Genomic DNA, 18,788 nt, shown 5'->3' with positions numbered 1-18,788 from the left:
CAAGAGGAAAATCTCCAGGGGAGTGGAACTCTTTAAATGTCTTTTTAATTTAAAAAATATAATGATTGGGTAAATGACCATTCCATGATTGGTCGTGAGAGAAATTTCATGGAGCTAGGATTACTAAGTGTGCTCTCTACAATTTAGCAATTAGTCACTGTGAACATACTGAGCTTAACTTTTTCTAAATAAAAAATTTCCTCCCAGTGTCCATATTGCTTTTGACATTTGGGGATATATGATCGTCACTTGTATTCAATACACCATATTTATTTTGAACCAAAATGTCATTTATCAGTGTCAGACCAGATAAGATCTTGGTGAGACAATATATTCTCACATTGCTGCACCAGTTCATGAATTTTTTTTGAACAGAAAAGAAGGAAGATGTCTATGGTTAATTTAGGTGGTCTTGGAGCATTTTTAATAATAGCCTACAGAAGACAAGGGGAAAATTTTAGACGTGAAGACTGTTTTTTTTATTCTAAATTTTATTTTTATAAAGTTGTTAACAATAATTCATTACACTTAATATTCAAACTCAAATCCCACCACCACTTTCCCACCACCATATTTTGAATATTTACACACTAAATCTCAAACTGTGACTCCCAAAGCAGAACAAAATAATTAATTTCTATTGCTTGTTCTGAATAATCTGCTAAAAATGGTTCAAGTTTCCTTAGAGGAAAGTGTGTGAAGGTTCTTGCATTTCATACTGGAGCCATTAATCCCTTGTATAAGAGATTACAGACATGTTTGTTAAATACAATAAAATGATATGTGCTACTCTTGGTACATCATTGGTTTAGAGTATGAGAGGCTCCAGGAATTCTAAAATTTAAAATGCAATTTAAAACACAGCAGGTTCACCCATGGGTGAAGGCCTATGTTTCTCCCTTATGGGAGCTTTATTTCTGAGTCTCTGGATTATGGCCATTGATGAGATTATTAAACTGATAAGAACAGATACTACACTTAATCTTAGCCAAAAGGCCGAGAGTGATAGCACAGCAGTAGGGTGTTTGCTTTGCACGCAGCCGACCCGACCTACCCGGGTTCAGTTCCTCCGCCCCTCTCGGAGAGCCCGGCAAGCTACTGAGAGTATCTCTCTCACACGGCAAAGCCTGGCAAGCTACCTGTGACGTATTCGATATGCCAAACACAGTAACATCTCTCAATGGAGATGTTACTGGGCTCGCTCGAGCAAATCGATGAACAATGGGAGGACAGTGATGAATCAGTGATGATGAGATTATATGGCACCAGTGGCAGTTTGTGGGTGTGACTGCCAAGCTACTGGTAAATTTGGGAGATGGGGGTGGGTGGCCAATTCCAGCTCAGGCGAGCTTGAGATTTCAATCATGGGTCCCACGTACCTAGGATTTTTTGCAGATTCCCTCATGGGTGAAGCTTGTCCAAGTCTGTGAAGAGAAGCCAAGGGCATGGTGGTCATTGGGTTGTGGAGGTTTTCAGCTGCCTGTGCTTTGTTCAGGCAGGGAGGGAAACTCATCCTGTCCCCCTCTGAGTTGTCCCGGTGAAGACAGCCTTGCATGGGGTCTGGATGTTTATGTTGCTCTCTTCTGGAAGCTTTATTTCTGGGTTTCTGAATCATGCTTGTTGATGAGATTATATGGTGCCAGGTTGAAGACCATTTTGTGTTAGGCTATTATGGGGCAGGATTAGTTAACATTGTTAACCCATGAGACTGTACAACATAGTTATTGATTACTGGAGCAGGAGAATAGCACAGTGGGTAGGCGTTTGACCTGCATGCGACTGACCTGGATTTGATGCCGTGTGTCCCATATAGTCCCCTGAGTGCAGAGCCAGGATTAATCACTGACCATCTCCAGGTGTGATGCCCTCCCCCAAAAAAACCATAATTATTTCCTATTTTTAACAAGATCCTGAAATGGAAATGTAGGAATTAGGCAATTTTCAAAGACTGGCTCGTGTGGTCTACCTTGGAGAATGTTCTGTGTGTGCACTGGAGAAGAACAGGTATTCAACTATTGGGAATGGATGAAACATTATTTGTCCATTAGACCCATCTTTTTTAGTTATTCCATCAAAACCAATGTTTCCTTGTGCAGCTCATCTATCCAGCAGTGATAGAGGAGTGTTACCTGCTTCTATTGTGTTGCCATCATTATCTTCTTTCATGTCTATTAGCAGTTGTTTTAAATATTTTATAGTCCTTAATTAGGTGTAAATATGTTTAGTGTGAGTTGTTCTTGATATATTAATTCCTCTCTTTTTAATTTTACTATATTGCACCATTCTCTTCTGACATGTTAAGTCCCACTTGCTATATCTGCTATCAATCTTATGGGAGTTCCTTGTATTCCTTCTTTGATCTTATTTCTTTCAATATTCTATCTCTGTCTTTATTTTCTTGTCATCAAGATTGCAATGTACTTTGGCGATTTTCTTTTATTTCTGTTTTGTCTGAGCTATTGGGCCTCCTGAATTGAGGCCCATTCTCCTCAACTATGGAAATTTCTTATCTATGATTTCTTTAACTCATAGTTCTTCATCAAATTCTCCTTCCTATTCCTCAGGGATTCTGATGATTCTTATGTTGTTCCACTTGAACTCATACTATAGTTCTCTGGTATGAAGTTCATTCTTTTCAGAACCTTTTCCATTTTTTTGTTTTGTTTTTTGAGTCACACCTGGCAATGCACAAATGCACAGGGGTTACTCCTGGCTCTACACTCAGGAGTTACCCCTGGTGGTGCTCAGGGGACCATATGGGATGCTGGGTATCGAACCCAGGTCAGCTGCGTGCTAGGCAAATGCTCTACCTGTGCTATTGCTCCAGCCCCCATTTTTTTGTTTTTTGAGGTTTCCTGAATTTCATCTTGGAACTCACTGATTCTTTTCAGTTGCTGTTACTCTCCTGCTGAGGCTTCCACTAAATTTTTTATTTCACCTCAGTTCTATCATTTCTGATTATAATTTTCCCATTTCTGTTCTTATACTTTCTTGTGCTTTATTGACTACTTGTACCATTGTTTCCTTAATTTCATTAAACATGCTTATCTAAATGTCTCCTAAAGTCATTTTCTGAGACATTATGATACTATTTAGTGCTGATAGAGTCTTTCATACTGTTTTCTTCACTCATTGAATTTGTTGGTCCTCTATACAGCTTCCCCATTGTATCTGCTCTGCACTGAGGGTGAATCTTCACAGTTTGCTTCTGTGAGAGCTCTCTAAGGCATTAGAGTAAGTGTTGCTTTTCCCCTTCATGCTGCTTCTCCCTCAGCAACCATTTGCTGTTTCTGGTTTGTGATTTTTGAGACTTGGTGTGGATTATGTGGATTACTTTCAATATCATCTCAATTCTACCTTTCCAATGGTTGCAATTTATGTTGTATGATTTCTTACCACCACCACTAAATACCTTGTGAAAACTTTTCTGTGGGATATGTGGATAGATCTAGGAATGAAGTACTAGCAGCATGAAGTTCTTTTGACAACCAGAACTATTCCTGTATCTGTGAGTTCATCCCAGAAACTATGGCCTTGTGTACTGTGAAGTGTGATGAGTAGAGCTGTGTTGTGCTGATGCAGGGTTCAGGGTGAGCTTCCACTTCCAAAAAGACCCAGGGGGTATCTACTGGCCATAGAGCAAGCTGAAGGTCTTCGGTACAGATATACCCAGTTTCCCTCCCCGTCCCCTCTATGGCAGGCACTTTTCTTTTCTCTCCTTCCCCTACCCCCACTCCTTGCTCTTTGAAATTATAGTTTACAATACAGATACTAAAAGTTATCAGGTATATCCGTTTACAAGCTGAAGCTTTTTAAGTCTTTGACCTCTTTTCTGTTTCATATATCTAATTGATTCATACTAGATAATTCAAATGGGATTGCTTTAAAACTATGAGAGTGCTGCACCCATCTTTATTGGTTTTTATAGTTAGGATGAATAATTTCATTTACTTTTGTAACAATAAACTGATTAAGCTAAGAGAATTGGGGCATAAGAAGAGACTATTTCTGTGACTAGTAACCGAATTACTGAGGTACTGTTCCCCTGTAGGAAAAAGATCTTTGAAGTTTTTAAACTATTCTCAGCTTCCAAATCCTTAGAATTGTATTATGCATCTTTTGAAGAGTGGAAGTTAAAGAATAAAGTAAATATGAATAGGTTGAAATTTGAAAAAAACATCAAAATGAAAAATAATAAAAAACTTTTATGACCAACATAATGTAAACTTTGTACTGTAGAGCCAAAATATGTGTAAAAAATGGAAGATGTTAATTTAGAAGGATTAATTTTGGTCTTGCCTCCCTTTGGAGCCAAAAGAATGCGAGATGCCCTTGCCAATAATTTTCTTTTCCTTATACCTAGGTAGATTGATATATATATATGTATATATATATTATATATACATATTCTCTTAGCTAACTTTGGATGCCATAATTTTTTCTATAGATTTTACAATAATAATTTTTCTCATCTTGCTCAGGGTATATGGAGATTATGTAGCTATAGACACTATCCCTGTGGCTTTGCAATCAAAGTTTTTCTAAATACGCTCAGTCCAATTGTCTCCTTTGGGACACTTACAGTTCATCTGACAAGGGATTGGTTTGGAAAATGCAAATTTCATACCTAGAGACCAATTTAGCATGAGAATTCTGGAAGTCATCCCTTGCTTCTCTCTCTCCAGAGAGGCTCTCCTCCCTGCTTTATTGTTGCTTTTTGACCAGTAGTAGCTTCTACTTGCAGTTTGCATATAATGAGCTTTTGGTTGAGATTCATTGCCCTTCCTGCCACATTATTTTAGCAAAGATCCATTACCAGTGACAAAAATACCTTGAAATATAGCAGAAAATAAACCAAGCATTAATCACTTTTATCACAGAATAATTTTTAACATATGAAAGTACCAAAAATTTACAAATTCTAAAGCAGTATAAGACTGGATCATCAAATTCCATTTCCTATGGAAATTGCATAAAATATTTCTCAAAACCAAAATGGAAAACAAACCATGACAACTTTATTTTCCTAAGTATTCTTCTTTGGAAGCTTTGTATTTATTGTATAAAAGGGATTAAAAACTTGCCTTGATGAAATAAAAGACAGAGTTGCAGGCTTCTTGTGTTTTTCTATCTCTACAAAATTAGAGACAGATGTCTTATTGGAGGTATATCTTCATTGATTATAGCCTCTTTGGTTAGGGTTTTGGTTAGGGAGTTATAAATTATGCCCTATGGGTTAAATCCAACTAGATACTTGTTTTGTAAGTGGAGTTTTTTTGGAACACAGTCATGTACATTCATCTATCATTCTTTATGCAGCTTGCAAGCCATAGCTGCTTAGCTGCATAGTTGTGACAGAGATTATATGATTTACACTGTTAAAAATATTTACTCTCTGAACTTTTTCAGGAAACATTCATCTATCCCAGTTTTAGAATAATGAAAGGAGAGGATTTCTTCTTCCTCAGGTTCTGAGAAGACAATTTGAACTAGAAAATTCTGGAATTAAATGTGATTTCTTTGTAAGGCTGTCCTATAGATTTTGAAACCCATTAAGATTTGTGTTCAAACTCTGCTTTAAACTGAACTGGGGGACTATGTTAAGTTGATTAATGTTTCTGTTTGTTTGTTTGTTTGTTTGTTTGGGGGTCATACCTGTTGAGGCCAGAGATCACTTCTGCCTCTGCACTCAGGAATTACTTTTTCCAGTGCTTAGGGGACCATATGGGATGCCAGAGGACAAACATAGGTTGGCTGCATATAAAACAAGTGCCCTACCTGCTGTGCCATGTCTCAGGTATTGAGTTGTTTAATATTTCTAAACCACAGTGATTTCATCTCTAAAATAAGGATACCTCCTATTTTGAAAAACTGTTAGGATATTAAATGAGATAATATTCAGAGACTTTCGGTGCTTCCTAGTCATGTAAATACTCAGTGTAATTTTTTTTCCTGTTTAGTTCAAACTTATGCACACATAAATGTACAAATTCTTCTATCTAAACAAATGGCCATTTAAAATTTTGTCAGTTTAGCACATTTCTGTCATGAGTCTTTGAAAAAACAATTCCCTTGTTTATTATATCTTGGGTATACAATGGTATTATCTATTCTTTCCTGAATTATTTAAAATTATTTAAGACTAGTCTTAAGTAGAATCTTCCATGGCCTTGAAAAAATCAACAGTTCCCAACAGCTCTTTAATGGGATTTATATAAAGAAGAGAAGGAAACCTATATTTCAGAAATTGCCTCCTTGCATAGTGTTTTTTCCTGTCTAAAATCAATCCTTTATTCTAGACCACAGAGGCCAGACCTCTTGAGGATACACAAACTACAAAAACAAAATGTAGGCTTTGCTACTGAATGTATAAAATTCCATTTGAGAAAGAACCAGGTCCTTGTTAACAACATCACAATAAGCTGAAGACATACATTGATCTCATTAAATATTGTGTTCCTGATGTAGAATCACTCACTTAGCCCCAATCCAAAGGTTAACACTTTCGCTGTGTCCATTTGAAAAATATGACTTTAATATATTTCTGTCCACTCCTTTTACAGATATATAGCCAAGACATATAGTCTGAGGAAATATGTCATGGTTAAATACATCATTTTTCTTAGACAGTCACTTTAATATCATTCTACAAAGGCTATACCCTAGGAGGTGGTCTAACATCATTTGCTTTATTTTATAGATAAAAGAATATGTGAAGTGATGAGAGAAAGTGATGTAGTTAACAGTTACATAATACATATGTTCATATGCTCTGAAGTAGCAAATCACTATGGGCCCCTTTACTGTGTAAAGGTTTCCCCATATATGCCAAGAAATGAACATATAATATCTCTCTTTTCATCCATCATCCAACATACCTTGCACAGATATCACTCCAAAGTGTTTTAAATTTTACTATAGAAATAGGTTAAGAACCATGGTACCAGTTTATTTTAGGTTATACTACCCATTATAAAGAATGCTGGTTTTAATATTTCTTTTAAAAAGTTAATCAGAATGGAAAAGAATACAAAATATCAGTATGCATTTCTTGTAATAAAGGATACTATTCCATTAAATTGTTGTGCTGATCTCATGTAAATTAGGGTGGGTACTCACACTATTTAAAAATAACTTCTTTCAGTGATTTATAGTCAGAGTGTGCAAAAAATTATTTCTGATTTTCCTTAACAGAAAAGGTATGTTGATAGTTGCCTAGAGAAAACTCTCCATCTGTCCTGAGAAGCCCAATTACTTTACTTTTGAATGCATGTAGGACATGCAGATTTATTGCCAAGTGATCTCTGCACTATCAAATGTTTCTTACCTATTTTTAGAAGCATTTACACATTCTCTAAGACATCGAGTCCCATTTTCCTCTCTCCTGTATGCACTGTCACTGCTTAAAATGAAGTTTCATTTCTTCAAAAAATATCTTTTAGCTTAGTTTTATCATTTTGAGATCAGCTTATTCTAACCTTAATTAGAGGGTATTTAAGGAAGATTTACATTTTTGATGAACAGGTGTTAGATTCTCAGCCTGGGTCCAGTTCTATCTCTGTCTCTATCTCTGTCTCTGTCTGTCTGTCTGTCTGTCTGTCTCTCTCTCTCTCTCTCTCTCTCTCTCTCTCTCACACACACACAATCATAAATCTCATTTCTAACAGAAAGGTTTTATGCAACTGAGTCCAAAGACATTCCCATAAACAGTGGGAGGGGATGGAGAAAGAAAAGAGGATAAGGAATAAAAGTGTTGGAATAATTTAAGCATTGCAGTAAATGATTGTGTTTAATACTCTCAATGAAATTCAGAGACAGACATTTAGAAGAGGAGGAGACTTGGACAAGAAGATAAGACACAGGGAAGAAAGAACTTGAAAGTCTTTGGAACAACAAGATCTTTGAATGACAAAAGAAAAATATCAATCTATCAATACAATAAAAAAGATTAGACCTTACTAGTTAATTTTTATTTAAATTAACCATCAGCTTTTTAGTCTGTGTAACCCCAACAACGGCCAGGATTCAGAGATTATCACAACAAGCTCCCAGGAGAGCACAAGGCAGAGTCTCCTACCCTGTGCCTGACTATCCTTGCCAGGGCCCAACAGCTGAAGACCTCCAGGCCCCAGCCAAGGCCATACTGAAGCCACTCTCCACACACTTGGATAAGCCTCAGGCATAACTGAACTGGCAGAGGAACCCAGGTGTGTGGGACCCGGGGCTGAGATCTCCAAGCCTGCACGGTTTGGGACTGGAACTGTCAGTAGCTAGACAGTTACACCCTCCAACTGGCGTGTAACCCCAACAACGGCCAGGATCCAGAGATTATCACAAAAAGCTCCCGACTATTTATTTACTTTTCTCTAAGTTTTCAGGGTACCTTTAAATATCCCACCCGCACGGCAGAGCCTGGCAAGCTATCCGTGGTCTATGCCAAATAGACCAAATTGATATGCCAAATCCAGTAATAAATGGATCTCATTCCCCTAACCCTGAATATGGCAGAGTCGAGAAGGATATGGAAGGAAAGGCTGATAAAATACCAAGGCAGAAATAGGCTGCCAAAATGAAGAAAAACAAAAATGATTGTCTGTACTTTTAATGCTCGTACGCTGGCATCTGCTGCATCCATTGAAGACCTTATGGTACAAGTGTAAAAGATCAAGTATGACATCATTGGTCTGACTGAAACGAGAAGACATCAATCACATCATGCCGTTTTCGACACTGGAGAAGAACTGTTCCTTGGAACATGTGATAAAAGAGGCGTCGGTGGTGTCGGTATCCTTGTCAACACAATCTTAGCCACGAGCATTGATTCATTCGAATGCCTAACAACCCGAATCGTACGATTACACTTGAATAGATGTGGCTCACTGCCGGCAGTTTCTATCTTTGTTGTCTATGCACCAACATCCAGTTATGGTGAAAGAGAAACTGAGAAGTTCTACATGGAGCTGGAGAAGTTCTATAAAGAAGATCACACCTTCTACAAGATCATTGTCGGTGATTTTAATGCCAAGATAGGACCAAGAAGATCAGTCGATGAACTCCATATCGGGACCCATGGCCTAGAATGGAACGAACAGGGTGACAGACTGTCTGAGTTCATCATGTCAACCAAAACCTTCCATGGTAACTCACAGTTCCAAAAGGCTGAATCTAAACGTTGGACATGGGAGTCTCCCAATGGACGGCTCCACAATGAAATAGACCACATCATATTCAATCGGAGGTTTTGCCTAACCGATGTTGCTGTTGTCCCATTCCAAACGGGATCAGACCACCATCTTCTTCGTGCAAAATTCTACCTCACAGAACGAGGAGAAAAGAATGCAAGGTTTAAGAAGAGGACTCCCAGTACGACCACCAACTGGGAGCTCTTTGGCTTTGTTGCGGCAACATGGGAAGATACCGTCATTGACAACATTGATGAGGAATACAATCGAATGATTCAGCACCTCCATGATTGTGCGAGGAATGCCAAGAGAGAGATAACCACAAAAAACTGCCTTTCTTCGAACACTCTTGAACTTATTCGCCAACGTGGCTTGGCACATGCCTCAGGCAACCATAAGCGAACATCCGAACTGGCAAAACAGTGCAGAGAAGCCATCAAGGATGACCTCAAAAACAGGAGAGCAGCAGTACTGGTAGATGCGGCAGAAGCTGGGAAAAGCAATTGTAATGCCCGCCTGTCCTTCACCAACTACAAAACCAAGATTACTGCCCTCTGACATCATGATGGATCTATCGCATCTTCCAGAAGGGCAATGGAGAAGATTATTCATGACTTCTACTCAGATATCTTTAATAGCCACGTCCACTTGCCCACATACCACATACCACATGATGGATATGTCGTTCCCAATGTTCTCCCTTCCGAAATCCAACATGCCATCTCGTCGGTAAAGAAACAAAGAGCACCTGGCCCAGACAAGATCAGACCTGAACACCTGAAGAACTTACCATCAGTACTCATCAATACATTGGCTCGGTTTTTCACACGCTACCTGTCTGAATGCAAGGTTCCATCCCAATGGAAACCAGCAGGACTGTACTACTATACAAGAAGGGAGATATCCACGACATTGGCAACTATCACCCAATCTGCCTATTGTCTCTTGTCTACAAACTGTTCACTCGAGTCATCCTGAATAGGATTAGCAGAACACTAGATGAAGGACAACCATGTGAACAAGCGGATTCCGAAAAGGATTCAGTACCATCAACCATATCCACATGATTACTAAGCTCATTGAGGTTTCTCGGGAGTTCAAGATGCCGCTCTGTCTAACGTTCTTTGATTTAAAGAAGGCCTTTGATTCTGTTGAGACGGAAGCGGTCATGGAAGCCCTTGCCAATCAGGGCGTACAAACTCAATACATCAGGATCCTTCGTGAGCTCTATTGCGGATTCACTACGAAGATCTCACCATTCTACAAAGAAGTAATCATCCATATCATGAGAGGGGTTCGGCAGGGTGATACCATTTCACCAAAACTCTTCAGTGCCACCCTCGAGAACATCATGCGACGACTGGAATGGGAAAGCATGGGAGTGAAGATAGATGGTCGGCAACTACACCACCTCTGCTTTGCTGATGACATCGTTCTAATAATACCAAACATCAGCCAAGCATCACAAATGCTGAACGACTTTGACCGTGAATGTGGAAAGATCGGACTACAGCTAAATCTTACGAAGACAATGTTTTTGAGAAACAGCCTTCTTCCTGACGCTCCATTCGCTCTCAACAGAACCACCATCTCCGAATGCAACAGTTATATATACCTAGGTTGAGAAATCAACATGATGAATGACCTGGCACCTGAGTTGCGCAGGAGGAAGAGAGCGGCTTGGAATGCCTTCAAGAACATTGAAGAAATAACTAAAAGGACAAAGAACCTACAGCTACGAGCACGTCTCTTTGATTCCACTGTTCTTCCTGCATTAACATATGCCTCAGAAACCTGGACCCTACGAAAACAGGGTGAGAATGCTATTTGGGTCTCTCAAAGAGGAATCGCAAAAGCTATGCTTGGAATATCATGATTCACTCAAATGAGAGATAGAATCCGGAGTTCTGATCTTCGTCAACGCTCAAGAATCAGGGAGGCTGTCTCATTTGCCAAGACATCAAAATTAGATGGGCTGGACACGTAATGAGGTTTACAGATAACCACTGGACTAGAGCCATTACTGATTGGATTCCACGGGACATCAAAAGATCACGTGGACGCCCACCTACAAGATGGTCAGACTTCTTCGTCAAGACCCTGAATGATCGGTTTGAGGCTCTGCATGTTCCTAGAACGAACAGATACCATTGGGCTACGCTAGCACGCAACCGGGATGAATGGAGACGTTACTGGCACCCGCTCGAGTAAATCGATGAATAACGGGGATTAAGTGATTAAGTGATCTACCCAGGCCAGTGAAGAGTGTATTTTAACATCTTCTGTGTTAAAGAAGTTAATCTGTATTATCTTCCTGAAAGAAAAAATCCTAGAAGCAGCTTTTGTTTCTTCACAGAGTTCTTTTTCATTCCATCTGTCCTTGTACACACACTTAGGATTCACTCTAATCTAGTTGCTTGCATGCTTCTCTCCCAGTCCTTTCATGCATGGTACTGTGCTGGCTTTGACTTTCTGACCTCCTTCCTGTATTTTACTCCTATTCCAGAATGCTAAACTGAATTTGGATGACTTAGCTTTTAAAAGACAAATTTAGTGAGTCAGTCACTTCAGGCTTAAAATTGGTCTCATTCAAGAACATTCCAGTCAACACAAAGGACGTGCAGAGGTACTTGCAAATTATTCTCTTCTTAACTGGGGGTTTCTGATATTCCCAGGTTCTCTTCCCAATCTCTCACAGGTCACTCTTGTATCCCCCCTGAGAACCCACAACAACTTTTATATTTAGAAATCCAGTTGAGGGGCAAGATAGTCCAGTGGATTGGGCACTTGCTTTCCACAAAACTGGTCCAGGTTTCCTCCCAGGATCCCATATGGTCCCAGAACCTTGCCAAGAGTGATCTCTGGGTGCAGAGACAGTATTAAGTCCTGACATTTCACAAAACAACAAAACAAAACAAAACAGAACAAACCCTAAAATACCTGACAACCTACTATTTATTTTCTGAGATCAATGGCTTGGGAAGGGATGACTGAATTGCTGGGAACTAGCCTTATCTTCCTTCTCCCATAGACTTGAAACCCTCAACTAGAAATCCTAATAACTAAGAGAAAAAACAGAAAAGGGGGTCTGGGTGGACATGCATTGAGAGAAGTAGAGAGAAGATTATATTCCTACTTTCCTACTTCATATATTAAACTCTGTTTAGACAAAAGTCATCTGTTTAGAAACAATTCCTGGAGGTGGTGTGTGACATCAAGAATGTCATATGCTGAGTGTAATAACCAAATGGTCTTCTCATTCCAAGAGGCTTTAACATGCCCTTATAGACAGTTCCTTTGGGACTTGCCATCTCACTTTCAAATAGTATCCTCATTCTGTCTTGCTGGCTGCCTCCTATTTTTCTTCTTTCTTTCTTTCTTTCTTTCTTTCTTTCTTTCTTTCTTTCTTTCTTTCATCTTTCATTTTTTTTGCCTTTTGGGTTACACCCAGTGATGCACAGGGGTTACTCCTGGCTTTTGCACTCAGGAATTTCTCATAGAAGTGCTTGTGGGACCATATGGGATGCTGCAAATCAAACCCAGGTCATTTGCATGCAGGGAAAACACCCTACCCACTGTGCTATCGCTCTAGCCCCCTACCTTCTATTTTCTATCTCGTCCTCCTAGTCTGATTTTTCTTTTTATCCTTCCTTCCTTTCTTGACAAACTACTAATACCTCAGTTTAGTACACTCACCTTTTCCATGGACCAGTCCAATTTTCTCTTTTAGGAAAAAATAAGTGAGATTATTCTTATCTTTTCATATACTTTCTCTAGCTTACAATTTAATCACTTAATCACTTAACTTCCCATTAGTCGTCGATTTGCTCAAGCAGGCGCCAGTAACGTCTCCATTTGTCCCTGTCGCGTGCTAGTGTAGCCCAATGGCATCTGTTCACTCCAGGAACATGAAGGGCCTCAAACTGATCGTTCATGATCTTGACGAAGAAGTCTGACCATCTGGAAGGTGGGCGGCCACGCAGTCTTTTGACATTCCGTGGAATCCAGTCGGTAACAGCTCTAGTCCAGCGGTCATCTTTAAATCTCATTACATGACCAGCCCATCTGATTTTCGACACCTTGGCATATGAGACAGCGTCCCTGATTCTTGATCGTTGACGGATGTCAGAACTCCGGATTCTCTCTCTCATTTGAGTGAAACGTGATATTCCAAGCATAGCTCTTTCTATTATTCTTTGGGAGACCTGAATAGCGTTCTCATCTTGTTTGCGTAGGGCCCAGGTCTCTGAGGCATATGTTAATGCAGGAAGAACAGTGGAATCAAAGAGATGTGCCTGGAGCCGGAGGTTCTTCGTCCTCTTAGGTATTTCTTCGAGGTTCTTGAAGGCGTTCCAAGCCGCTCTCTTCCTCCTGCGCAGCTCGGGTGCCAGGTCATTTGTCATGTTGACCTCTCGAACTAGGTACACATAGCTGTTGCATTCGGAGATGGTCGTTCCATTGAGAGCAAATGGGGTGTCAGGAACAAGGCTGTTTCTCATAAACATTGTCTTCGTAAGATTCAGCTGTAGTCCTAACTTTCCACACTCATGGTCAAAGTTGGCCAGCATTTGTGCCGCTTGGCTGATGTTTGGTGTTATAAAAACAATGTCATCAGCAAAGCGGAGGTGGTGTAGTTGCCGACCATCTGTCTTCACTCCCATTCCTTCCCATTCCAGTCGTCGCATGATGTTCTCGAGGGTGGCACTGAAGAGTTTCGGTGAAATGGTATCACCCTGCCGCACCCCTCTCTTGACATCAATGATCACTTCTTTGTAGAATGGTGAGATCCTGGTAGTGAATCCGCAATACAGCTCACGGAGGATCCTGATGTATTGGGCTTGAATGCCCTGATTGGCTAGGGCTTCCATGACCGCTTCCGTCTCAACAGAATCAAAGGCCTTCTTTAAATCAAAGAACGTTAGACAGAGCGGCATCTTGAACTCCCGAAAAACCTCAATGAGCTTGGTTATCGTGTGGATATGGTCGATAGTGCTGAATCCTTTGCGGAACCCTGCTTGCTCGCATGGTTGTCCTTCATCGAGTGTTCTGCCAATTCTATTTAGGATGACTCGAGTGAACAACTTGTAGATGACAGACAATAGGCAGATCGGGCGATAGTTGCCAATGTCATGGATGTCTCCCTTCTTGAACAGTAGTACGGTCCTGCTGGTTTTCCATTGGGACGGAACCTTGCATTCAGACAGGTAGCGAGTGAAGAGCCAAGCCAGTGTATTGATGAGTACTGACGGCAGGTTCTTCAGGTGTTCAGGTCTGACCTTGTCTGGGCCGGGTGCTGTTTGTTTCTTTACCTACGAAATGGCGTGTCGGATTTCGGAAGGGAGAACGTTGGGAATGACATATCCATCCTGTGGAATTTGGTATGTCGGCAAGTGGACATGGCTATCGAAGAGATTTGAGTAGAAGTCATGGATAATCTTCTCCATTGCCATTCTGGAGGATGTGATGGATTCATCAGGATGTTGGAGGGCAGTCATCTTGGTCTTATAGTTGACGAAGGACAGGCGGGCATTATGAATACTTTTCCCGGCTTCTGCCGCATCTACCAGTACTTCTGCTCTTCTCTCTTTGAGGTCTTGATCGCATCTCTGCACTGCTTTGCGAGCTCGGATGTTAGCTTGCGGTTGCCTGAGGCATGCGCCAAACCACGCTGCAGAATTAGCTCAAGAGTTTTCGAAGATAGGCGATTTTTTGTGGCTATCTCTCTCTTGGCGTTCCTCGCACATTCATGGAGGTGCTGAACCAGTCTATCATATTCCTCGTCAATGTTGTCAACAATGGCATCTTTCCATGTTGCCGCAATAGTACCAAAGAGAAGGATGAGCTTACCACAAACTCAGCAAATAGTCAATGTATACATTTCCCAGGTCTGCCTGGGAGGAAAAGTGAGGTCAGCTAGGAAAGTTACACCTGGTTATTTTATGCTCCCTAAGTCCTCATACCCACCTACTTATGTTGGTTTTGGGTATTTGGGTGGGCACTTGCTGACGCTCATTTCAAACTCTCCTGTTTATGTCATCCTTTTAAATTATGCTGACGCATTTTGAAAGTCTATACTATATGATAGCATAAGTAAGGCCAGGCTTACCTCCATCAGGAGAATGACAACCATGTATAATTTTGCTATTGCTATAAGAGATCTTGTAATGATGTCAAGATATTCAATCAACTTGTTTTACTTTTATAGACTCACTGAGAGATATATTTCATTTAAAAAATGATAGGTTAAAAGTAAAGATGCCATTTTAATAAGCATTGAATTACTAAATAAACACATTGACACCGAGACTTCAACTTGTGTTAATTAAGCCACAGTTAAGTGTGAGCCACTGGTGGCATGCTGTAGCATCAAAATATAAGGACATCTAGATCTGGCATCCTGCTCTGGAACTTTCTTGGGAAGAGAAGTAAACCATAGGAAAATTGTACCGGTACTGTAATCTGAAAGGTGATTGAATGGTACAAACATATTCTGAAGAAAACAAGTAGTAAGCAGTATTCTGGCCAAAGATGGATAAATGTTCCCAGTTAAAAAATTTTTATTAGATTTGTATAGTATTCCTGGATGCTGGGTAGATGAAGTAGTTATCTTCATTATCTTCATTAGTTCAATCAGAAAAATGAATCCCAAGATGTTAAGTGACTTGCTTTAAGCTTTGACACCCAGAGACTAAATTAAAAGTGGAATTCACATCTGCTGATCCTTATTTTATTCTGCTAGATCTTTAATGAGGTTTTAGTAATAATATCTGCATGACTATGTGAAAAATTCCATGGGCAGTCATTATTACTTTGACATTTAAGGCCACAATGACTTGGCTACTCTTTATGCTTTCAGTCTTCCTAGGTCTGCCCTTGTTAATTACCTCTGGATATATTGAGTTAATTTTATATTATCTTTTCCTGTCTATCTCCTTCTGACTTTTAAGTTCTTAGGTGACATATTTCTTCTTTCCTATCTATGTCTTCAAGTTAGCAAAAGATGACTTTCCTCCGAAAAAGGTCCAGTTTCCCCCAACTGTTGTAACACTGCAATAAAATGACGTATTTTCCTATGAGCTATCATCTTAAAATGTTTTAAGGATAGTTACCTTATCAAGTAATATTATATAACGTCTACCTTACCTAAGTTTGGGAACATATGGATATTTTTATATATCAATATATTAAATATTTTTCAGCAGATAAACCCAATTTTAGCCTAAATTTAATTTAATGCATTTAGACCCGGGTTCGATTCCTCCAACCCTCTCGGAACACCTGGCAAGCTACAGAGAGTATCTTGCCTGCACAGCAAAGCCTGGCAGGCTCCCTGTGACATATTTGATATGCCAAAAACAGTAACAACAAGTCTCACAATTTGCTGTGAGATGTTACTGGTGCCCGCTCGAGCAAATCGATGAAGAATGGGGGAACAGTGCTACAGTGCTACAGTCCACAGTTAGCTTAAATGTTTAATACCTTTCCATCATTCAAAATTATTTGAGTTCTTCAATACATAATTTTTGAACTATTTAATTGGTATGAAGATACACTCATAATGTGGATGTGGGATAGTATATGGGCAGAGCCATCTGGGAAGAGTTTTTGGTAGCTTTTGGTAAACTGAAAAATGTGATCACAAGGAATGAAGACTTCAATTAAACCTTTGTAGTCACTGACACTTGGGAAAGAGGCCTAAGACAGAGATTCTGATGATATTCTTAAATATCACCAGAGTCACAAGTATCACTGTATCACTGTCTTCCCATTGTTCATCAATTTGCTCCAGCGGGCACCAGTAACGCCTCCATTTGTCCCACCCCTGAGATTTTAGCAGCCTCTCCTTACTCATTTTTCCAATGGTGCCATATTGAAGGCTCTTTCAGGGTCAGGGAAATGAGACCCGTTATTGCTACTGTTTATGGCATATCAAATATACCACAGAGCACTTGCCAGTTTCTGCTGTGCAGACAGGATACTCTTGGTAGCTTGCTGTACTCTCCGAGGGGGATGGAGAATGTATATAAGAGAATACAAGAAAGCATGTTAAAACCCAACACATGTGAGCTGTTTTAGGTACAAAATGGGCTAGACTATAAGAGGTTGCTTCCTGGAGGTTTGTTTTATAGTCTCTGGATCTTGGCCATTGATGCGATTACATGGTGCTGGGGGCAGTTTGTGGATGTGAATGCCAAGCTACTGGAAAATGGGGGATCTGGGTGGAGGAGGCCCAGTCCTGATCTGAACATGCTTGGAGATCTCAGCCCTGGGTCCCACATACCTGGCTTCCTCTGCCAGTACCTTCATGCGTGAGGCTCATCTGAGCATGTGGAGAGTGGCCTTGGGCATCGTTGTGGCCTGGTTCTGGAAGTTTTCAGCTGCCAATGTTCTGCTTGGGATGAGGAAGGAAACTCAACCTGCCCCTCTCCGAGGGGCCTCAGTGAAGACAGCCAGGCGAGGGGACAGGATATTCACAAGTACTTAAAAAAATCTCAAAATGCTTCATAGACAAAATGTTATCCACTCCTAAAACCATTACTTTATTTATGGGAGGAGGATAGAGATCTGAAATAGTATGCTAGTTGTTTTTAACTCTAATTCAGTGTGGTCTCTGCAACCCTTTTCCTTTTTCTCCCACATCTCCTATAACTCAAAATAAGTGTTTACAGAGTTTTCTCTTCCAATGTATTTGAGTGTTCACTGCAGAGAAAGATTTTGATGGGAAACAAGATCTTGATTCCAAGGTGCTTTGGTTTGAAATCCAATTCTCTCTTTCTTAAATAATTTAGATAATTCACAGAATCTCATATATTAGTTTCCTCCCTCAGAATTGACAAAAATTACAGAACTTACCTCACTGGATTTTTGTGAGTTTTAAATGCATTCATTAATATACAGTCCCTAACATATATATGGTAAGAACTCTGTAAATGTTGGTTCTGGACATGATTATTTTGTATTGAAATAGGTGATGTGAACATACAGAGTACACAGGGGAGTTGTGGCTTTTATACACATAATGTATACTTTTGGTTTGCCAATTTTTCTTTACTGTAAAATTTATTCTTTACCCCAACTCCTTAATCACTTAATCACTTAACTTCCCGTTAGTCGTTGATTTCCTAGAGCGGGCACCAGTAACGTCTCCATTTGTCCCTGTTGCGTGCTAGTGTAGCCCAATGGCATCTGTTCGCTCTGGGATCATGAAGAGCCTCAAACCAATCGTTCATGATCTTCACAAAGAAGTCTGACCATCTGGTAGGTGGGCAGCCACGTGGTCTTTTGACATCCCATGGAATCCAGTCAGTAACAGCTCTAAATCTTTAAATCGTCTTTAAATCTTTAAATCTCTTTAAATCTCATTACGTGACCAGCCCATCTGATTTTTGACACCTTGGCAAATGAGACAGCGTCCCTGATTCTTGATCGTCGACAGATGTCGGAACTCCCGATTTTTTCTCTCATTTGAGTGAAACGTGATATTCCAAGCATAGCTCTTTCTATTATTCTTTGGGAGACCTGAATAGCGTTCTCATCCTGTTTGCGTAGGGCCCAGGTCTCTGAGGCATATGTTAATGCAGGAAGAACAGTGGAATCAAAGAGATG

At 40.1% G+C, this 18,788-nt stretch overlaps 1 protein-coding gene and 1 non-coding gene across 3 annotated transcripts in view; one reads left to right on the top strand and one right to left on the bottom strand.

Annotated features, from left to right (window-relative positions):
- The window catches only part of GADL1 (glutamate decarboxylase like 1), a 222,509-nt gene that overhangs the window by 92,788 nt on the left and 110,933 nt on the right, over nucleotides 1-18,788 (top strand). The gene's annotated exons all lie outside the window — the stretch shown is intronic.
- Nucleotides 827-1,009, bottom strand: LOC130038004 (U2 spliceosomal RNA). Its single transcript, XR_008794568.1, has one exon. It is a non-coding gene; the product is annotated as a U2 spliceosomal RNA (small nuclear RNA).

Source organism: Sorex fumeus, unplaced genomic scaffold, assembly GCF_029834395.1.
Source record: "Sorex fumeus unplaced genomic scaffold, SorFum_2.1 ptg000072l, whole genome shotgun sequence".
NCBI classification, from domain to species: Eukaryota; Metazoa; Chordata; class Mammalia; order Eulipotyphla; family Soricidae; genus Sorex; species Sorex fumeus.
This window is presented reverse-complemented; position numbering and strand designations above follow the sequence as displayed.